Below are 22,635 nucleotides of genomic sequence, written 5' to 3' on the forward strand. Positions count from 1 at the left end.
TGTCAGTCTTTTCAGCCTTCTAGTTCCAGCCCACTGTACCGGACCGAGCTCCTTGGTCCCCAGCTTCCTATCTTGCCCTCCTAGACTTTGTCCCTTCTCAGGTTACTGATCCCCACCTGGGCAATCTGTCTATCTGGGCCCCAGGTCTTGTCTCTGCCCTGCTCCAGACTCCAGACTCCAGACCCTCTGGCCTCCAAGTCTAAGTCCTGCCCTTCTCAGGCTCTGAGACCACTGGCCCCCAATCTTCTTCCCTGCTTGGGCTCTGGGGTCTCTGGCCCCAAATCTATGCCTTTTAGGTGCTAATGAAATCACTCTTTGTGGGCTCTATGGGATCACTCCTCTGGGTGTGCTCATTGTACCTCCTTCAGGTGCTATGGGACCTCCAAACCATCCCTACAGTCCCACCCAAGCCACCAAACTCTACCTCTGTACTGGACATTCCTAGCACTCCCGCCACCCCCCGCCCCAGGCACCAGACAATCTCTTGCATGCCTAGTCCTTCCTGGGCACCAGGCCTTCCTGACCCCCACCAGGCATCAGTTCTAACTGCAACCAAAACACAAGCCCTTCTGGCTATAACTAAACTCCTACCCAACCATAGATCCTAATCCACAGCTACCTTTTAGCTTTTCTGTGCTGTCTCCAGGCCTAGCACACACATAATCTGGCTCTCAGCCACAGGCATCTCTCCAGAGCTCTTCCTTGTTCAGCCTTCCCTGCTTGACCTGTCTCTGGAGCTGCCTTATATCCAGGGATCCTGGTTTTCTCTGATAAAAAAATTCCCAATTTTTGGGTATAAAAAAGTAACCCAAAATCTCGCAGATTTCACAGATTTCACATAGGCATTAGGGCTAAAAGGGACCTCAGAAGATTATCAAGTCTGGGAAGTCAGCTGAGGTCATAGGATCCCAGCAAAATAAACATCCAATTTTTTCTTGAAGGCATTCAGAGTAGGTGCTTGAACCACCTCTGATGCCAGGCTATTCCAGACCTTGGGGGGCTTGGACAGTAAAGAAATTCTTCCTTACGTCCAGACTGTAATGGTCTTGCAGGAGTTTACAACCGTTTGACCTTGTCATCCCTTGGGTAGCTCTGGTGAACAATCATTCCCCCAGATCCTGGTTAACACCCCTGACAAACTTAGAGGTGGCCATCAGATTGTCCCTGAGCCTGTGCTTTCCTAGGCTGAAGAGTCCTATAGCTCTCAGACTGTCGTCGTAAGGTCTGTTTTCCTGACCTCTGATCATGCGCGTGGCTCTTCTCTGGACTCTCTCAAGCTTCTCCACATCCTTTTTGAATTGTGGAGCCCAAAACTGGATGCAGGACTCCAGCTGTGCCCTCACCAAGGCCAAGTACAATAGGAGAATGACATCCTGGGATTTGCTTGAGCTTTGCTTCATTTTAATCATGGAAAAATCTACATTTTTCCATGATTAAAATGAAACACCGCTAAAATATAAATATATAGTGGTGCTTCATTTAAAGATGTATATATATTAGTGGTGTTTCATACACAGAAAAATGTTGATTTTGTGTTACTTTTTTTAATCCAAAAATTGGGGATTTTTTTCTATCAGAGAAAACCTGGATCCCTGCTTACATCCTTCAGGCCCTGCCCCTTTCCAGTCAGGTGACTCCCTAGGGTTATCTGCAGGTACCCCCTAATTCATTTCATCAACTGGTCTCTATGGCATCTCAGTTGCAGCTGTGCCCTGGTTGCCCAGCTGTGCCCTGGTTGCCTCGGCTCTTCCTCTCTTAAAGTGACAGTGCCCCCAGCCCTCTGTTACACCTGTCCATAAAAAACTAAGAAACTGTAAGCTTGACTGAAGATCTGTTATTGGAATGAGGCAAGATGCAAATGTTAATGGACAGACAGAGCAGAGAAGCACCACTTTGTGTCTCAGTGGGAGCACAGATTGGCAACTTGTAGGGAGCTCTCTGTTAAGGCTTTGTGCCCTTGATAGCCTCCATAGCCTCTTTCTTCAGCCACCTGCTGCTGCTTCATCCCATTGGCTATCACTTGCCTGCAATGGTTGCTTACCTTGAAGGCTGGCAGGGGCACATAGCCCTGGGCAGTTTGAGGCACTGAGTGCAACAGGGAAGGGGGAATTGCATTCAGATGGAGATTCAAGGCCAGGAGAAGGAAAAGACATCAGGTTTAGGGGTCTGCACTACAGTGGGGTAAACAGGACCTGCAGGGGCAAGGTTGAGAGATGTGCTGGGGTGAGGTCAGCATGGTGTAGAGTATGATCAGGAGTATCAGGGGTGGGGGTGAGTAGGGGACCCCTACACAATATGTCAGTAAAACATATCAGTAAAAATGTTTGGTTGTCAGTAAAAGTTTGCAGATTGTTAATAAAAACCTCCCACTTAGGTTGACAGCCCTGTCTGACCTTGTAAAATTCCACAGAAAATCATTATAAATTTTACGCCTAACCTAAGAAATCTTTGACATCATAACAAAGTTAATTTGGTATTCAAAGAGTCATGAAAATTGTACATACCTTGTTGTTTGCAATGGTTGCAAAATAGTAAATACCAATGTAAATTCCTTTAAAAATTAGTTCCCATTTCAGCATTGCTTGATTCCCAAATGAAAATCAATGTATATTTTGTATCCTGTAATATTCCCAATTTTCAGAATCTCTTATTACAGGAAAACTAATGGGATCCTTATTACAACCCTTATGCAATCTAGAGTAACTTCTCTCTGGTTGGGCTCCTGCATTTCTCATTATATTTGTTTCCACATTGCCTTGAAATCCCATTGGGTCTAAAAAAGTGAATATAATTAGTTTCTATATTGAATGGATACTGAAGAATAGGTTGCATGCTTACAGCTTCTATTATGTAGCCACTTGATAAACAGCAACTTGCAACAGTCAGGGAAGTCAGCAGAAAAGTGTAAATCAATGAATGACATTTGTTTGGAAACTCGCTCTACAGGCAAAAAGGTACCTATTGTTTGATCCCCAGACGTATTCAGTTCTCCATTGTTCTTCAGCAGCAGATAAAGAAGTTTGCACAATAAGTCATTTATAAACTTTTTTTTTTTTTGTACAGGCACGTGCATCCTTCATTGCTTGTTGCTGGACACAGGCATCTTTCTGCATTGATTAAGCAGATTAGGTTTTGCTGTACTCAGGTCATCTCCTATTTGGGGATGGTGCAAGTTAAATTCTTCCAGACAGCCTTTGCAAAGCCTACAAATAAATGTTAGGAGCTCACCTTCCTGACATGAGTGCTTTGCTCCCTATCAGTCATTCACACAGGTTAAGTTCAAAGTCTGTTAAATGGTCCTGACTTCCATATTCATCTGAACAGACAGTAAATTGCTTCTCAGACATGAGTGCTTTAGTCAATTTGAAGCCACTGCCTGCCACCAATGATATTTGCTGTTTTAGGCAAACCATATTTACTGATAATACTACAAGTCACAGACAGGAACACACACTGAGAAACAGAACAGAAGCCCTCAATGAGAATTTCTTTTCACTAAACCACCCATAATGCATGCAGACAGCACTATGGCTTGATATTAAATTAAACATATAGTGCCACTTATTGGAAGCCCTGTTTACATTTAGCATTGAAATCTCTGCTCCACCAGATTATCCAGTCATTTGAAATATCTCAACTGAAAGGAAGGTAAGATCACACAAGATCCACCCCATCCTTTTTTCCCATGGCATATAGAAATTCCTCAGAATATCTTTTTAACCTTAATTGGAAAACTTTGGCTCCTATATATTATTATTATTATTGTCTTAATATTTCAAAGGACAGAAGTCTGATTCCAAGGATGGGGGCTAAGAGAACTAAAACGAGTGGGTTTGCCAAGCTATCCGCAGCAGCTACATGAGAACAAAGGAGAGGGGACTAGAGTAAAATAAAGCAAAGATTCTCAAACTCTCATATCTAAAGAGTCACCACCACAGGTAAAAAGTGTGAGTACAGTATGTATGACAGGCAGAAATAAAAGGAGAACATATGGGCCTGAGAATCACATAAAATTAGGATTGGAAGGGAACCAACCCACTGCTAAAAACAAGATCATCTCAAATTAGATCATAGTTTCATAGTTGGTAGGGTCTGAAGGGACCTGAGCAGATCATCAAGTCTGACACCTTGCCATAGGCAGGAAAGAGTACTGGGGTCAAACGACCCCAGCTAGGTGATTATCTAGCCTCCTTTTGAAGACCCCCAGGGTAGGGACAAGCACCACTTCCCCTGGAAGTTGGTTCCAGATCCTAGGCACCCTGACTATGAAGCAATGGTTCCTGACCTCTAGCCTGAATCTACTCTCAGTCAACTTATGGCGTTATTCCTTGTTACTCCCGGTAGTGCTTGGGGGAACAGAGACTATCCCAATGCCTTCTGGTGTCCCTTGGCAAGTTTATAGATGGCCACCAGAGCCCCTCTCAGCCTTCTCTTGTGAAGGTTGAACAGGTTCAGGTCCCATAGCATCTCCTTGTAGGGCCTACCCTGCTGCCCCCTGATCATGCGAGTGTCCCTCCTCTGGACCCTCTCGATGCTGTCCACATACCTCCTGAAGTGCAGCACCCAGAATTGGACACAGTACTCCAGCTGTGGCCTCACCATTGTTGCATAGAGGAGGAGGATCACCTCCTTGGACATGCTCATGATGCATCTATGGATGCATGACAAGGTGCAGTTAGCTGTACTGACCATGTCCTCGCATTGGTGGCCCATGTTCATCTTGGAATCAGTAATGACTCCAAGATCCTTTTCTGCCTCTGTGCTGATGAGAAGGGAGTTCCCCAGCCTATAGGTATGCTGGTGGTTCTTCCTCTCCAGGTGCAGTACTTTGCACTTGTCAGTATTGAAACCCATCCTATTCTCATCTGCCTACCTCTGTAACCTGTCCAGAACTAGTTGTAGCCTGTCCCTCTCTTCCAGCATGCCCACTTCTCCCCACATCTTAGTGTCATCCATGAATTTGACCACAGTGCTTTTCACCCCCTCATCCAAGTCGCTGATGAAGATGTTGAACCTGGGGAACCCCACTGCCCACATCCCTCCAAGTTGAAAATGACCCATCTACCATCACTCTTTGGGTATGGCCCTTCAGCCAATTTGTGACCCATCTGACTGTGTAGGCATCGCCACCACAGTCACCTCATTTTTTAATGAGGATGGGGTGAGAGACAGTGTCAAAGGCCTTTCTAAAGTCCAGAAAAACTATGTCCACCACAACACCTACATCCAAGGATTTTGTGACCTGGTCATAGAAGGCAACCAGGTTGGTCTGACAGGACCTGCCTCTAATGAACCCATGTTGATTGCCCCTAAGCATAAACTCCGCTGCTGGTCCCTTGCAGAGGTGCTCCTGGATAATTTTCGCAAACAGTTTTCCCAGGACCGAGGTAAGACTAATGGGCCTATAGTTTCCTGGATCCTCTTTCTTCTCTTTTTTGAAAATGGGGATCACATTGGCTCTTTTCCAGTCCTCTAGCACAATGCCAGAGCACCACGAGTGCTCGTAAAGCTGTGCCAGGGGTCCCGCAATGATCTCTGCTAATTTCCTCAGCACTTCAGGGTGGAGAACATCAAATCATGTTGATTTGAACATGTCTAGTCCCACTAGAAGTTCCCTGACTAGGTCCTCACTGGGCCTGGCTGCACTTCCTCTGGGTCCATCTGGGATCCCAGTGGGGGGATGTCTCTGTCCCTGCTCAGAAAAATGCAAGCAAAGAATCTGTTAAAGAGATTAGCTTTGTCATCTGGTGCAACCACCAGATTTCCAAACATGTCCTGCATCGTCCCAGCCAAGATTTTGTCTAGTTGGGTCTTAAAAACCTCCAAGGATGGAGATTTTACCACCTCTTTTGGTAATCTGTTCCAGTGTTTTACTACCCTCCCAGTGAGAAAATTCTTCCTAATATCTCACCTAAACTTCCCTTGCTGCAACTTGAGACCATTGCTCCTTGTTCTGTCATCTGCCACCCCTGAGAACAGTCTATCTCCATCCTCTTTTGAACCCCCCCCCAAACTTTCTGAGGGTGCACTCTGTACCATCTTCCAGATCATTGAAGAAGACATTGAACAAAACTAGCCACAAGACCAACCCTGGGGCACTCCACTTGATACCGGCTGCCAGCTAGACATTGAATCATTGATTACTACTCCTTAAGCCTGATGCTCCAGCCAGTTTTCTATCCACCTTACAGTCCATTCATCCAGCCCATATTTCCTTAGTTTGCCATTGAGAATGTTGTGGGAGACTTTATCAAAAGCCTTGCTAATATCAGGGTATACCACATCCACTGGTCTCCCCACATCCTCAGAGCCTGTCACCTCATCATAGAAGGCAAACAGGTTGGTTAGGCATGACTTGCCCTTGGTGAATCCATGCTGACTGTTCCTAATCACCTTTTTCTCCTCCAAGTACTTAGAAATGGATTCCTTGAGGATCTGCTCTGTGATTTTTCCAGGGACTGAGGTGAGGCTGATTGGTCTGTATGTCTTTGGATCCTCCTTTTTCCTAAATATGGGCACTACGTTTGCACTTTTCCAGTCATCCAGGATCTCTCCTGATCACCATGAGTTCTCAAAGATTATGGCCAATGACTCTGCAGCATATCAGCCAACTCCCTGAGTACCCTTGGGTGCATCCTGTCCAGCTCCATGGACTTGTATATGTTCAGCTTTTCTAAGTAGTCTCTAACCTGTTATTTTGCCACTGTTGGCTACTCATCTCCTCCCCAAACTGTGCTGCCAGGTGCAGTAGTCTGGGAGCTGACCTTGCCTGTGAAAACTGAAGTGAAAAGGGCATTGAGTACTTCAGCCTTTTCTGCATCCTCTGTCACTAGGTTGAATTCCCCATTCAGTAAGGGACTCACACTTTCCCTGATCTTCCTCTTGTTACTGACATGCTTGTAAAAACCCTTCTTGTTACCCTTCACATCTCTGGCTAGCTGAAACTCCAATTGCACTTTGGCCTTCCTGACTTCATTCCTATATGCTCGAGCAATATTCTTATACTTCTCCCTAGTTGTTTGTCCAAGAGTCTACTTTTCAGAAGCTTTCCGTTTGTGATTTAGTTTACAGAAGTGTTCCCTGTTAAGCCAAACTGCCATACTTGCTAGTTTTCATGCACATTGGGATGGTTTATTCCTGTGCTCTCAGTAAGGCTTCTTTAAAGCACAGTTAGCTGTCCTGCACTTCTCTCCCCATCAGACTGGCTTCCCAGGGGATTCTGCCCATGAGTTCCCTGAGTGAGTTGAAGTCTGCTTTTCTGACATCCATGGTTCTTACTCTGCTGCACTCCATCCTTCCTTTCCTCAAGATCCTGAATTTAATCATCTTGTGATAGCTGCTGCACAAGTTGTCATCTACTAGAACATTCCCTACCAATTCTTCCATGTTTGTGAGTATCAGGTCAAGAAGAGCATGCCCCCCAGTTGGCTGCTCCAGCACTTGCACCAGTAAGTTTTCCCCAAAACTTTCCAAAAACATCCTGGGTTGCCTGTGCACTGCTGTGTTACCCTCCCAGCAGATGTCAGGGTGATGGAAGTCTCCCAAGAGAACCAGGGCCTGTGATCTGGAAACTTTTGCAAGTTCTCTGAAGAAAGCCTCATCTACCTCATCCTTCTCATCTGGTGGTCTATAGCAGACCCCCACCAAGACATCACCCTTGTAGCTCTCTCCTCTGACCCTAACCCAGACACTTTTGACAGGCTTATCTGCAGTTTCATATTGGAGCTCTGAGCAATCATATAGCTCTTTTACATAAAGTGCATTCCTGCTCCTCTTCTCCCCTGCCTGTTCTTCCTGAACAGTTTGTATCCATCCATGACAATCATGCAAGCTCCCACCAAGTCTCTGTTATTCCAGTCACGTCATAGTGCCATAACTATGCAAGGACTTCCAAGTCTTTCTGCTCATTTCCCAGGCTCTCTGCATTTGTGTACAGGTATCTAAGGTAACTAGTCAATTTCCCTGATTTCTTAGGAAGAATTAGAACACCTTCCCTGTTGCCCTCTCCTGCTTGCTCTTTCTCCAGGTCACCCACTTTCCAGTTACCTCAGAGCTTTGTTCTCCATCCCATGGCAAACCCAGTTTAAAGGCCTCCTCACTAGGTTAGTGAGCCTGTCTGAGAAGATGATCTTCCCACTCTTCATCAGGTAGATCCCGTCTCTTTGCAGCAGTCTTTCTTTTTGGAAAATCATCCCATGGTCAAAGAAATCAAATCCCTGTTGTCAACACCACCTGCGCAGGCAGGTATAGATCTTCAGGATGTACCTGCTCCTGCCCAGGCCCTTTCCCTTGACCATAAGGATGAAAAAGAACACCACTAGAGCCCCTGTCCCCTTCACCTTTGCACCAAGAGCCCTGTAATCACTTTTAATCTGCTCAGGGTCTCCCCTGGCAGTATCATTGGTGCCCACATGGATAAGCAGCATGGGGTAGTAGTCAGAGGGTCAGATGAGTCTTAGTAATACTTTCATGACATCTTGGATCCAGGGTCCAGGCAAGCAGCAGATTTCCTGAGACAAGAGGTGAAATCAGCAGATGGATCCCTCCATCCCCTGCAGAAGGGAGTCTCCAACCACCACCACTCATCCCTCCTTCTCGGTGGCAGTCATCTCAATCTTTCCCACCTTGATGAGGCCTGGCCTCTCCTCCTCCACCAATGGACTGTGCTCCTTACTCTCTGTTGCTAGGGGTGTATATCTATTCTCCAGAACAACTGCTGCAGATGGAAATGAAGATTTCTACTTGCTGCCAGAGGTCACAAGCCTTCCTTATCTTCATTCTGAGTTTGTGTTTAAATCCCCCAACAAAGTATTTCTGGGCCTTTCTAAAGGTTCAGTCAGGTTCCAGTGAAAGTTCCTGATCCAGTAGAGCAATACTTTTTGAAAATTGATTAATTCACTGAAGATCACATTCTATGTTGTATAACTTCCAGGCTAAAAGGAGAGACTTGAGGCTTTATTCACATGGCTTTTTATAAGCTGCAAATGATACCACTGCATGTAAAACCTTTTTCTCCAGTGCACAATATTGACATGCGCTGACCACGAGTTTTCTAAAAAAGGCCATAAATCAGAGATTCTCAAAGCTCCAGCTGGCTGGTTGCATAGTGTTGGCTCCTCCTCCTTGTCTCCAGCTGCTAAATTTATTAAAAAGCATTAATAACTTTTACTTTTCCATGTAAACAGTCCCTGTAATTACCACAGGGACATAGTATGTTCACAAATGAGAAGGGAGAATAATTCGTCTATTACCGTGTAGTCTGTACTCATGAAAGAGTTCAAGGACTCCTACTTTGTAAATAAATAGACAAAAATAAGTGCACTAGCTCAGCTGAAATTAACTGAAGAAACCATGTCTCTGTCTTGCAAAAGTCTAGTATTCTGCAGATTACTCCTCTTAAGTGGCTTTTACTGTTACAGATAAGAAGCTAAATTCTTTATGGGTGTAACTCTACTGAAGTTACAAGAGAGATGAATTTGGCCGACTAAAGCTTTCCAAGACCCTAAGCAACAATGACTGCCACATCTCTGCCACTGTTTCAACTTGAATGCTACTCGGAGGACTGACACACAATACATCATTGTCTTCCTCCTGCTAATAACACACAGTGTAGGTCATCTGCATTATTAACATTTGCAGCTGATGCATTTGCCTAGTCTGACACACACTTCATGGAAATGCACAGCCCTTCTCATTGTTTTCAAAACCTTGATTTTTCTTAGCATTATCATCACCCAAATGTATTTAAGGATGAAACTATTAGAAACACAATTGGCGAATTAATGTCATGAGGACTGCTGCTGGCAGCTCATCAATTTTTGATATGCCACTCAGACAAATGAAACATAAGCCACCCAGAACAAGGGGACCTTTTGACACTTCAAAGGAAACCCCTATGGGTGGTTTCCTCTTGAAGCCGCACTAAACTGGCTCGATCTCCTCAGCTGGAAGCTGCCAATGTCTCATTAACCCCTAAACAGGCCCTGCATGAGTTTTTCTTTTCAGCTATAATTATGCCATGCACTCCTGTTATGCTGTACTGAATTGCAACACTGTCACCAGCACATTATAAACATCCACCCTAATTGAAAAGCAGATTAGACTCTCGTGTTAATTAGCCAAAAGCCCGCCCACTTGCATGCATTATGATTGCCTCTTAAATACTGAGGATGTTGAAATCCCTCAGAAAGACAAGGCAAACTTAATTGCAATAACCTGCAAATTAAGTTTAATTTACTTTAAATTTACCGGTTTAGCAGGCTCATTTGATGGTGTTAATGTTCTAGCAAATTAATTATCTGAATTAGTCATGCCTGGTGGAGTTTTGCTGCAGAATACATTGTACAGTGGCCTATTAATAACAGACAAACAGGACAGGATTAATGAGAAGATTATGCTAAAGTTCTTTTTTAAAAACAAGGATCTTGCATGAATTCAAATATAATCACCAAAGTGCAAATACAGACACTGAATATAAACAAACTGAAATTTATTATACTCTATGGCATGCCATCTAGGAGAAACAGTAAAACATTACCAATGAAATATTTGATAGAAAGAGGCCTCTCCTATGCACTCAAATAGATCACTTTTCACAGCAAACCATTTCCCATTAACTGGTGTCTCTCTACCAGACTTCAAATATGTAAGTGCTTTTGAGAGTACTTGTACTACAGAGTGAAAGCTGATAAATAAATTAGAAATAACATCTCATACATTAATTCCATAGTCCACTTTGTGGCTTCTGAGGCAGTAGGATTGCTTTTTTTGTATTGCATTGCAAACCACTGTCTCTGCTGCGTTAAAAAAAAAAGTCCTGAACAGAGATATAGCTGCAAGTGAACGGTAAATGAAGCACCTGCTCCTTCTCCCATTTGCTATAAAAATACAACAGGAGGATAACACTGCTAATAGCCTTTGGAAACACACTCAAAATAAAGATGTAATTGGCCTTGTGAGCAATGTGAAAGTAGCATCATTCACCTTACACAAAGTGTTGGCTGGCTGCTGTAGGAATGCAGATAGCAGCGACAAATGTCCATTTTTGCTGTCCATTATTATGAAACTTTTGGCTGTTTCCTTACTAAATATTGTCTCTTTCATTAGGTTCTGCAACCACCCAAAATATAATGAGATATAGTTTAACTGTGAAGTCTCTGTAATGGGAAGGAAATGCCTCTAGGGGCAAACAAATAATCCTTGACGAGTTTGAACTGAATTTAAAATTTCAGATTATTGATTGGAATCTGTATGTCAAAGCCATCATTTGCTATGAGTAGTCGATGCTTTTGTCAGCATCCATTCAAGCAGCTTTCATGTTATGGTGCGCTGTGCCCAGCAAAAGACCCCACATTTGCATCATTCTTGCATATATTGTATCTTGTGTAAAATAAAAATGCCACCACTTGAAAGGAAAGACTGAACTATGCATTTCTTAAAAACAAATTATCTCATTAAAGAAAGGAAGGTTTGGTGGGAGAAAAAATATGCACACTTGCTTTATGGGACATATTTTAATTTTTGAAGAAAAAAAACTAAAATAAAAAAATGGTTTCAATATGTTTTCTGTATTGTGTCGATATATCATGCAGACCCTTTCTGCCAGCCTTATTTTTTTTCTCTCTCTCTCAGATAAAATTACAATTCACAGCACTAAATGAAACTGGCACAAAAGCAGGCATTATTAAAACTGGGCTGAAAAAGGACAATAACAGCGTACAGTAATTCCACTTTAAAAATCTGGTACATGAAGGGGTTGAGATGACTTCAGTAAGAACCCAGAGGGAATAGAAAATACACCATGAAGGAAATGGATTCCTGTGACACATAAACAAAAGGCAAATGGCTAATATATTTACATATAACATGTGGTGTATTCATTGCACACCATGGTGACAGAATTGTTTATTTCATTTATAATTTATACAGCAAAACCTTATTATATGTGTAACTAATTTGCCTGATGATAATATACACTGGGAGATTAGGTTTCCATTATATTCTGTCATTAAGAACAAAAGAATTTCATTTGTTAGTTAATTTTTTCCCTTGGTTCTTTTCCCATAGCAAGCACCCACACATGAGTATGTTCCTCTTAAATCATGGTGACACCGAGGTAAGAAGAAAGTAGCAATGAACTTCTGTAAAAAAGCCACACACACACACACACACACACACACACACACATCTGCTTTAAATATTCCTCTCTTCTAGAGTTCCCTATGATATCAGCAATGACAATATACAAAGAACCTTTCACAGGTGATGTGTACATACCAAAAAAAGGAATGTCAAAATAAATATAGGCTCCAGAAGGGCTTTTCTCTGGAAAAAAAAAATTCAAATGTATACCAGGAGCAACATTACAATGTGTGACTAGACAGTTCATCTCAGATTACAGGGAGTGGGTGGGTGGGTGGTGATGAGGGAATTATCTTGATATATTCTCCTCTGTGGCACATAAGACAGCGTGAGCCTCTGAAAGCAATTGTTATCGCCACGCTAGAAAATCCCCTTTATGGTGTATGCATTATAGAGTGGGTAGTAGTTTGCAAAATATAACCTAAACAGGTATACTTGCTTCCTATATTAAGATACCACTGGACACATCTATATGTGTGCCCGACTGCAGAGTTGTTGCTGTGTAGCCATTTAGTACTTGCTTTAGGAGTAACCACCGTTCACGGGTTATTTGTGACCCTACTGCATAGTAACAATAAGTTACTGTGAAGTAGCTTGTTGCTACTCCGTGGTACTGTTGGTGTCACGGTTCGTGCCTGCCGATGCTACATGGCTGTAGAGATGAGCTACGTCACCACAGTTTGTCGCTACGGCAACGTAGCGTCTTGTGTAGACATACTGAATTATCTTGAATTAATTTAAGAAAGTACTGGGGCAGAAACACATGCATAAATGCACATATTTCAGACATGCTCATCGTCCTTTGTTGCACCCTTGGAAATGAAAAATCACCTCAGCAAATCTGTAAAGTGATTTAGCTGCTTCATAACTATTAAGTCTCTTCCGAATTTTCATTGAAAGAAGCACCCCAATCCAGAAAATAAATGGTGGTGAGGAGGAAAATGCCTTCAAACAATGAACTATAGTTTTCTTATATGCTTGCAGTCGTCAGACATCATTCAGAATAACAGACTCTGGCAGTTTACTCTTAAAACTGAGTAAAGCTTTTGCAGGTGCAGATTACTGTGTTAATGATATAGAAGGGCCTTATTTCAATAAACTGGAACCTGCTGTTGAATATGGGCATGCAGCTGAACCCTTTTACTACCTAAATTAATGTACAGCACCAATATGTCTACAGTAGGGTAGCAGTCCATTTAATGCAGTCAGAGCTGTGTGCATCAAAGCCTTAGTGTCTCACACCTAAATGCTGACATGGCTAGAAGTTCGAAAACAAGTTGAGAAAGTGAATCCCATCCTGCCAGCAGTGAGCATATATTGTACAATGCATGTTTTGCCAAGGTTTTGATATTTTATCTGGATAAGGTTAAGAGACCGAATTGCATCCCTGATCCCAAAGTCACTTTTCAGCATTAGCTCCCTGAGGTTCTGTTGCATAAGGAGCCCAGAGAGAGGAATTAAAATGTGACTACCAATGAATGCCTTCAGAGATTTTACATATGATTATTAAGGCCTGATTTAAATCGCAGGCCCAGCTTGCTAATATTGTGCCCCAGTTGTGATGAGTGCTGCCATGTTCATACCCAGATCTGGGGGCTGTTTATTCTGATGGCTGCTGCAGGCAGAGGAAAGAATTCCCCAGCCAGCAGCAAAAGCCAAACAGCCCATGGGATGGGGGAAGGGATTGCAAACAGGACAGGGGGAGGTAAGAGCTTGGGAATGGGTAGGGAGGGGCTGTTTTTTCCTCTGAGTGGGAAAACTGGACACTGGGGGTTGGGAGTATCTGGGGGTGCCTTGGCAGATAGCCCTGGCACTGGATAGGGGACGGGCTGTTTGCTGTGGCTAGGGGAAAGGCTGCAAGGCTTTTGCTGCTGGCTGGGGAATGTTTTCCCCAGCCTCCAGCAGCTGTCTTGGTGCAATGAAATGCCATGAAATGGGGCTTGCTGGGGAACTCCCCAGTAAGCAGCCATATTGTGGCATTTTGTTGCAAATCTCATTTTTCTTGAAAATCACTGAATTTGGTGATTTTCACAAAAAATGCAAAATTGCAATTTAAATCATATATGCATGTATATGTTTATATGTGAGTATAAAGCACCAAAGGAGGAGTAAGGGATGTTAAGTGTTCAACTCTCATTCTGATACCCATGGCTAGATGTTCCTAAGAAATCAACACTCAACATGTACTTCCTTTAGTATTTCCTTTAGGAAGAACTAAATGATGGCACAGTAACAGCCACAACTGTGCCATGCCAGCAACGCACGCTGGCCCGGTTATTCTTAGTGCTACATCACCATAGTGATGTGCTAGAGCAAGGGAGTGCATCACTATGGTGACACAGCTGCAGCATCGCAGTTCGTACCCTATGATGCTATGTTGCTGTAGCCCACTGCTATGGTGACGTAGCATCTTGTGTAGACACACCCATGGTTACTTATTTTAGTGTCTTAGTACCCTTAGTGGCATAACCCCTTAAGACGCAAGTCAAATGTGTCTGTAAATGTTCAGTCATGGCAAAGAAAGTCAGTAAAGCCCTCCACTGAATTTAGGAATGAGGAAGGGTATAGGGTGTAAACTCTTTGGGGATGGTACTATGTAGTCTGGTTTCTGCAGACTCCTCCAAAAAACAGTCCTCCTTCTGATAAAAAATTCTGTGCTACTGTGTGGCATGTTAATGTTTAAAAATGATGAAAACACACAGAGATGGTGAAGTTTCAGGTGGAATCTTGCATCTAGATGAAGAGCCTTACTTTTGTGGGACAGGAAAAAAAGTCTATGGAAAATCATAAAAATGACTTAAGATGCAAGAGGCCATGGTAGGCTTACATCTATATAGCAGGGAGAAGATGAAATCTGGTATCTGCAAAGGGATCATAGACACTAGATTGAGAAGTAACATCCACACAAGTTACTCCTGGACCTCAAGCTGCCCTTTCCCGTTTAAGTTTAAACACAGCGAGGCACTATGTCTATCCCACCAGAGGGAAAACAGATTTTGGACTCTCAGCTACAAGAAGAACTGGCAGAATCTACCACTGTGATAGGATTTAGGGAGGAAAAGAAGGGGTGGGGAAGGAAAGGAACAATTATTTTGCTGTTAAAATAGGAGATTGATAATAACCCCTTACTTCCTGAATTAATTTAAAGAAGTATTATTATTATTATTTTATTCTTTTAGTGATAGAGCCCAAGGTCCCCCTCAGGACTGTTGTTCCATCATGCCAGACACTGCTGAGGGACATATGTATAAGACTCCAGAGGACCTGTGTTGTAATTACAGATTACTCTGATGTAAATAAGGGGTAACTCCATCTAAGACTCTGATGTGACGCAGGCATAAAATCAGTTTCAATGAGAGGAGAACTGTGTCTAAAACACAAGCGAGTCTAAGAAGTGATAAGAAGGAATGGCAGACAAGTAATAGAACTGGCTGCCTTTATATTATATTACATGCTTGTCCAGTGTGTATATCAATGGAGTTCAGACCTCTACCCAACACCATGGTACAAATAAAAATAATCTATCTACATTTTTACAGTATGGGTTTAAAGTTTTATAATTTTTAAAAATTCTGTATCAACCAATATTGCATTCCTTCAATATTAACCCTGAGCAAGTGGTCTAGGGCTCACTAATTATTTCTATATTATTGTGTTTACCTGGGCATCCCCTCTCCTATATAAGCCAGCCTCAGATGTCCTATTACTTAACATCCTTGTCGTTAAAATGTCCAGTGCTTCCTCACCTGATAAGTTCTCACCCTCCAGAGAAGCCTTGCACCCTTTTGGGTGCTAGCAACATAGGAAGCAGGAAGACAAGGTTTTTCATTCCCTGCTGCTGCCTAGGGTCCAAGAGTAGGCCCTTGGTAGTGACCAAAGACAGAAAGAAAGGGCATTGCTCAGCCGCAGAGTGCAGATTCTGTTGCTGTTGCCTTACGACTTGTGCATGTGTTATGGGGAACATGCTTCACCCCACACTCCATCTTTGTCCATGTTTCTATCTTAGTCAACAGGCAATCTCTCAGGCCCAAACCTCTCAGGATCCTGGTTCAATTGGCCCTCTGCTGTCCCAAGGGCTACAGATATGTTCATGTATGTTCAGATATGTGCATATGTAAGAAATGCTAACAATTTGTCCTAGGACATCTCAAAGTGTGTCTGAAAGACAATCCCAAATTTGCATTGCTGGACCAATGACAGAAATGTGCCAGTGCATTCAGCTGCTCATTAAACCCCAGTTGGAAGGTCAACGAGTGCATACACCAACTCTGGGACTTCTCTGTTTTGAGACAGACAAATGCACAACTTATCCTAGAACAAATGCAGCGTTTATTCCTAGCCTAAGTGTTGCTGTCTCTAAGTGAGACTGTTCAGCTCTCTTTCTAGATGATAATTAAAGGGTGACTCTTGAAAAATCAGTGAATGTCTCCATCTCACATGAGCTACGGAGATGGAGGGGATGACAAGTCGGGGTTATTTTGAATTTGTCCTGCCTCTTGGAACATGGAGACAGAGCATTTTTACCCATAAAAATGTTTGACAAATGACAAAAATTTGGAACACCTGACTTGATTTTCTGTGGCTCCATAATTTATTGTCTGCCATTTTTTTAAACTACACCTCTGTTTAAGGGAATATTGTTATCTGTGCTAAAGAAATGTGCATAAGAAGGAATTTCTCTTTCCAGGTTTCTATTACATACGAGCCTAAAATGATCTCCACATAAGCAGGGGTACTGATTTTCTCTGAGTTAAAAAAATCCCCAATTTTCAGTTTAAAAAAGTAACCCCAAATCCACATTTTTCCATGAGTCAAATGAAACACCACTATCTATCTAGCTACCTAGCTAGCTATTTATTAGTGGCATTTCATTTAAATCATGGGGAAATGTGGATTCAGGGTTACTTTTTTTAAACCAAAAGTTGGGGATTTTTTTTTAAATCAGAGAAAACCAGCATCCCTGCACATAAGTCATTAACATGTTCAAACTGGGACCTGTCACATCCTGAAGTCTGATTATTATTGCTTGAGCTACAGAAAGTAATTACTACCCTTTATAGCATCCAGATCAGGAGGCTTGATACAGACATTAACAATGGACTCAAAAATATATTTGGCAGAACAGAAATACCGGAGATCAGGAACTGGAGACCATAAGGATCAGAAGATCATCACGGGAAGGTGTTGCACAGTGGTCAGAGATAGGATAACTCAAGCACATAATTTTGGCATATGTAGTCTGAATAGCAGTGGTTATCAATGATTAATATGAAAGTGATTAATATGAGGGACTTGGTTCTATCCAAACATTATTTGAAATGATATTGTATGGTTTCATATTAACTTGTTTAGAGGCCAATATTTAACTGCTATCTAGGGCTGAGGTATAAAGTCTTGTTCAATAAGACCTATATAACTTACTAAATTGTAAGTGACCACCGGTAAAGGTGAGATAAGAGCATGTGACCTTGTTCTAAAGTGCACTTTTCTCTACACTACTAATTATATATGGAATCACTCTTTCCCCTTCCTACCTGAAGAACTCTACAGCTGTTCAGACACTTGCAACTATATCTTTTTTTAGTTAGTCCTGTTAACAGCTAGGGCAATTTCATATAGTGTTTCATGCTTCATAAAAACTGCTGTGATTAGTACAGTTTTTGCAACATTTCTATTTTTGACAAGAAATTTATCAAAAATCAAGCACAACTATTTTATATGGACTTGGATATTTTCATTTAATTTGCTTTTTGAAAACCCTGATGAAATTAAATGATCGTTTCAAAGTAAAATGACTTTTCCATTTATTTATTTTTTTTCATAAAAATACTCAGAAGTATTTGGAAACATTTTTGAAAGAAATTGTTATATTAAGCATTTTTATAACACATAAATGCCACATTCTTCAGTTTAAGTTCAAAGTATAAGATCATTCACACTGCATAGCTGAATGGGGAAAAAAATCAAGCTCATAAATATTAAAAGTGGAGACAAATCTATTTGAAAGGTGGTTGAATACTCTTTCTCTCTTTTGTTTCCTTTAGACACTTACCCATTATTTTCATGATTCCTGAAAAACAACAATAACAAAACAACAGCAACAATATGCTCATATCTAACATAAGAGTTAATGGGAAACTAATTTCTAGCGTTGTACTCTGATGAACCTCACTGGCGGTAAACCAAGAAAAGCTAGCCAGACCCTTGCTTTCAGCTGAGGTAGACTGATATAACTTAACTGACTGGCATGCAAATACAGTATCTTAAAATAGCTAAAGAGGTGCTTATGTAAAGTTGCTTCCTCATTAATTTAAACTACATTTGAAACACAGAAAAACTACAGTAACAAATCTCCCTTCCCAAACATGTTTGTCACCATTGAAGAACAAAGTCAGCTGAGATTTTGTTTTTAGAACTGCTGCTTGTGTCTTGTAATGGGTCTTTTGCAAAACTATTGCTGTAGAAAACTTGATAGCAACACCACAAATTGAATTCATGATACATAGCATGCAATGAACAGAAGAAGCACCAATCTTTCTAACTACCAAGTCCTTTCCTGCATCATGAGGCTGGCCATTTTTGTAACCAGCATGGCTTTCTGGAAGATGGCCATTTAAATCTGTGCAAGCCAAGCAGCTCCTGTTTAGAGCCGAACAAGTTATTTATTAGCTTAATTATTTTGACAGCTAGTAATGTGCTAAAAAATGGATTTTCAGGAGAAACTAGACCTATGTGCAGATGTGGGTTGAATTCAGTGAATAGTTGGGGGGGTGGGGGGAGAAAATTGGCAAAAAAATTTTGGAAGGTGAAAGTATTTCACCTGACACTTTTTAGAACAAAATTTGTTGACTTCTCAGTTTGAAACAGCTTTTTCATTTAAAAATTAATTTACATTTATAAAAAAAGAGGAAAGGTAAGAATAATATTAACTATCATGAAAATAAAACAACACATATTTTGGATTAAACAAAAATTGGCACAAAATATTTTTTTGGTCAAAATATCTATAGTTTGCTCCAAACATTTTTTCCCTAGCTTTTAGGAAGTTTAGCTACCAAACCAAAAAATCTATGATTTGTCCAGTTTTATCCAAGTTTTAACGTGGCTTTTTGCAACTAGCTGCTGGTTATTAGATCTCAATCACCTCCTGTAAGTAAAGTATTCTGAACTACTAATATATTTTCTCTTTCTACTTTACTTTGAGATCATATATTCCCACACACCAGCTACATATTTTCTATGCAGATTCATGAACTGACTTATATATAGCTACCCAATGATGTTACATTTATAAATTGCCATCAACAATATCAATAGATGCTTTCTAGGTTTAAATTTAACATAAAAGAGATCCCTTACCCTGCGACTAAGAAGCTAGAGTAAGCATAAGCTGCAGGCTGTAAGCTGCAAGGCCATAAACCATAGGGCTACAGACTCTTAATTAGGTCACAGGAACCTTTGCCCTGTTATGGGAGAGGAATTTTGACCAGAGAAAAGGAGAAGGTCAATAGACACACACTGTGTTAATATTTAGGCCAAGAGTGCTGTGACTGGAAAGGGTGGGGCTAAGGGAGATAAATACTGGGCTCCTAGGCAGAGCAGGCAGTCCGGTCCAGGTAGTGCTCATGGAAGGAGCTCTCTAAAGAACAATGAACATGGTGACTAAGGAGAGTCTTGGGAGTGCCTGAAAGTACATAGGAGACACATAATTTTTGACTGTTTGTTTCCAATTCTAGGCAAAGATGGATCAAAGCATGGGATGGCTATTATGAGAGAAGGGAGGCCATAAAGGGCATTCAGGGAAGAGTGCAATGGGTATTTATGTTTACAAATTTGGGGTAGGCCACTCCTGTGGGGAATAGAGTAAGGGCTCCTAGTTCTGCAGGAAACTGAGTGAAGGCTCATATCCCAGTCCATTAATTGAGGGTGGACATACTGTGCAAGCTCAGGGTGGATATACTGAGGGACAACAAGTCCTAGGGAGACAGAACATAACTCAGGCTGTACCAGAATGAGGATGCCCTCTAATGAGCAGAGCAGAGAATGGCACCTGAGATTTCCCTGCAGTGGTCTGAGAGCTGCTTCCGAAATTGATAATAAAGATCAGTCATAATAGGCAAGATGAAAAGAGGTTATCAAAGTTCCGAAAGACTCAAGAAGGTCTCAGCTGGTCACTAGGGGAATCAGTGCTGCTTCAGAGTTTAAAGGTATGTCACATGGGGTGTGTCTACATGTGCACATTTAATGTGCATTAGCCCAATTTAAGGTGCATTAAGGGTGTGTATCTACATGTGTGTGCCCTTAATGCACCTTAAAAATGGTGATTTGAGGCCATTCGAGCTTAAATTTGATACTCACATAAAGAAGGTATCAAATTGATGTGTGAATAGCTAAGTCGCATTAGCGAAAGTGTAGTTGCACTAATGCATATTAACACAGTGTGTGTCCATTGACTTGGAACTAACTTTAGTCCCAAGTTGGTCCACACACCCCTGTTAATGCATCTTAGCATGTGCACATGTAGACGCACGCCTAAATCACCTTAATGTGCATTAGGTTAATGTGCATTAAGCTAATGTGCATTAAGTTTAGGTGTGCATAAAAGCATGTGTATACATGCTCACTCAGTACAAAAATTTATCTCAACCTATGTAGAACTTCAATGGGAGAAACCTGCATATCAAGGACCATAGCTTATATACAGCTCTCAGTTTATATCTGGAAGTTAAGCAAATATAAGATCTAACAACATCACAAAATTCTAGAAATGAAATCCATACTTATCCACTCTGGGATACAGTTTGGCTACATCCCTGAGCTCTGATTGGATATCACACCTGCAGAGTGCCACGTATGGTAGTTAATGGATCTGCTGCTTATGGTTTTGTATGACCACTGGAAGTATATAAATGATACAGATTTATAGGCTCCAGTAGATTAAAGGGACTGTTTCTTAAGGCATTATTTCATCTTCTCTATGGGTATGGACAAAATGATTTTTTAAATGCTTTAAAAGGGGAGGGAACATGCTGCTTAGTAGTGTTCTTCAGCTGTTACACCATAATGGTTATATCTTCATGATTCTGTTGTTATACAAGTAAGCCATGCAGACTTCATAGATTTTTTTTCATAGATTTTCGTAGACATTAGGGCTGGAAGGAACCTCGGAAGATCATCTAGTCCAGCCCCCCTTGAAAGCAAGGCTAAAGTTGAAGTGCTTGCTACATTTGTATCACTACAGAATCATGGAGATGGAACAGTTGCATTGTAACAGCTTATAGAGATATCCTTTGATAGTGATACAGTTGTTACATCTGTCTATACCTTGACTGACATCTCTATTTGGAACATAGCCGGAGTGTACGTATCATAGAATCACAGAATCCATTAAACTCTCAGTTCTCTTATGAAATAAATACATCAATATATAAAACCTGGAGCCAGCCAATGCTTAACCAGAAAATGCAACTTGAATAATTCCTGCCTCTTCAAGAGCCATTTTGGGGGAAAGGGCAACTCCCTGGCACTGAGAACAGTGAGAATATATTGGGAGTCCTATTTGCTACCAGATTTCCAATCTTGTAGGCCACTTTGGAAACTTTGTCTGTAAATGTAATTGTATTTTTTGGGGGGGTTGGGGTTGTTTTGGATTTTTTTTGGGGGGGAGGGTTGTTTTCTGGAGAAGGGGCAGCCATAGCTGACTATTCTTTCTATCAAATAGGTTTACTTACTGTCCAACAAGGGATTTGAATAGCTGAGAAGCCCACTATGAAAATACATACAGTATACCTTTCATCTGGAAGATATGATAGTAATAAGTAAAACCTTCATGGTACTCTCAAAATACTTAAATAGTTAACATATTTTGTATATAGAATATATGTACAGCTACACAATGTATGCTATGTAACCAATCAATATAAAAACTGTGAAAAGAGAGGCAGATAGAAGTTGGTCATTTTATATTGACATATGGACAAGAGGGGGCTGGATTGGGGATTGGTAATGAGATATGGAGCTTTTCCCCTCTAGGTCACTGGTGTGAATCTAGTCAGGGTCACAGGCAACCAAAATGTGGCCTGTGTGAGTTGGTGATCTCAGTCCAGTTTCTTTTGGACAGATGTTCAAATAATAAAAATAACTACAACAATTGGTACTATAATATAGTCTCACCAGAGAAGCTCCACACTAACTACTCAAATGCCTTAAAGTTGTCATCCCTCCTAAAACAGGATCAAGATACAATGTGAAGATGTTCTCACAGCAGCTGGACATGTTTTGTTTATTTTGTGGATGAAAAAAAAAAGACTCCAATTACTGGTGCTACCAAATCAGCTATACATTCATCTCAAAAGGGTATAAAAAAAACAACCTATATCAGAATGGACTAAGAAGAAGACTGTACTGTTAAAGCAGCATTCCTATAACACAGGATTTAATGTTCTTAACAGTTTAGAACATAGTCATAAACCAGCACCTAGCTTTTTGAGTTTA

This window comes from Crocodylus siamensis, chromosome 1 (assembly GCF_052110815.1).
Source record: "Crocodylus siamensis isolate JL-2025a chromosome 1, ASM5211081v1, whole genome shotgun sequence".
Taxonomy (NCBI): domain Eukaryota; kingdom Metazoa; phylum Chordata; order Crocodylia; family Crocodylidae; genus Crocodylus; species Crocodylus siamensis.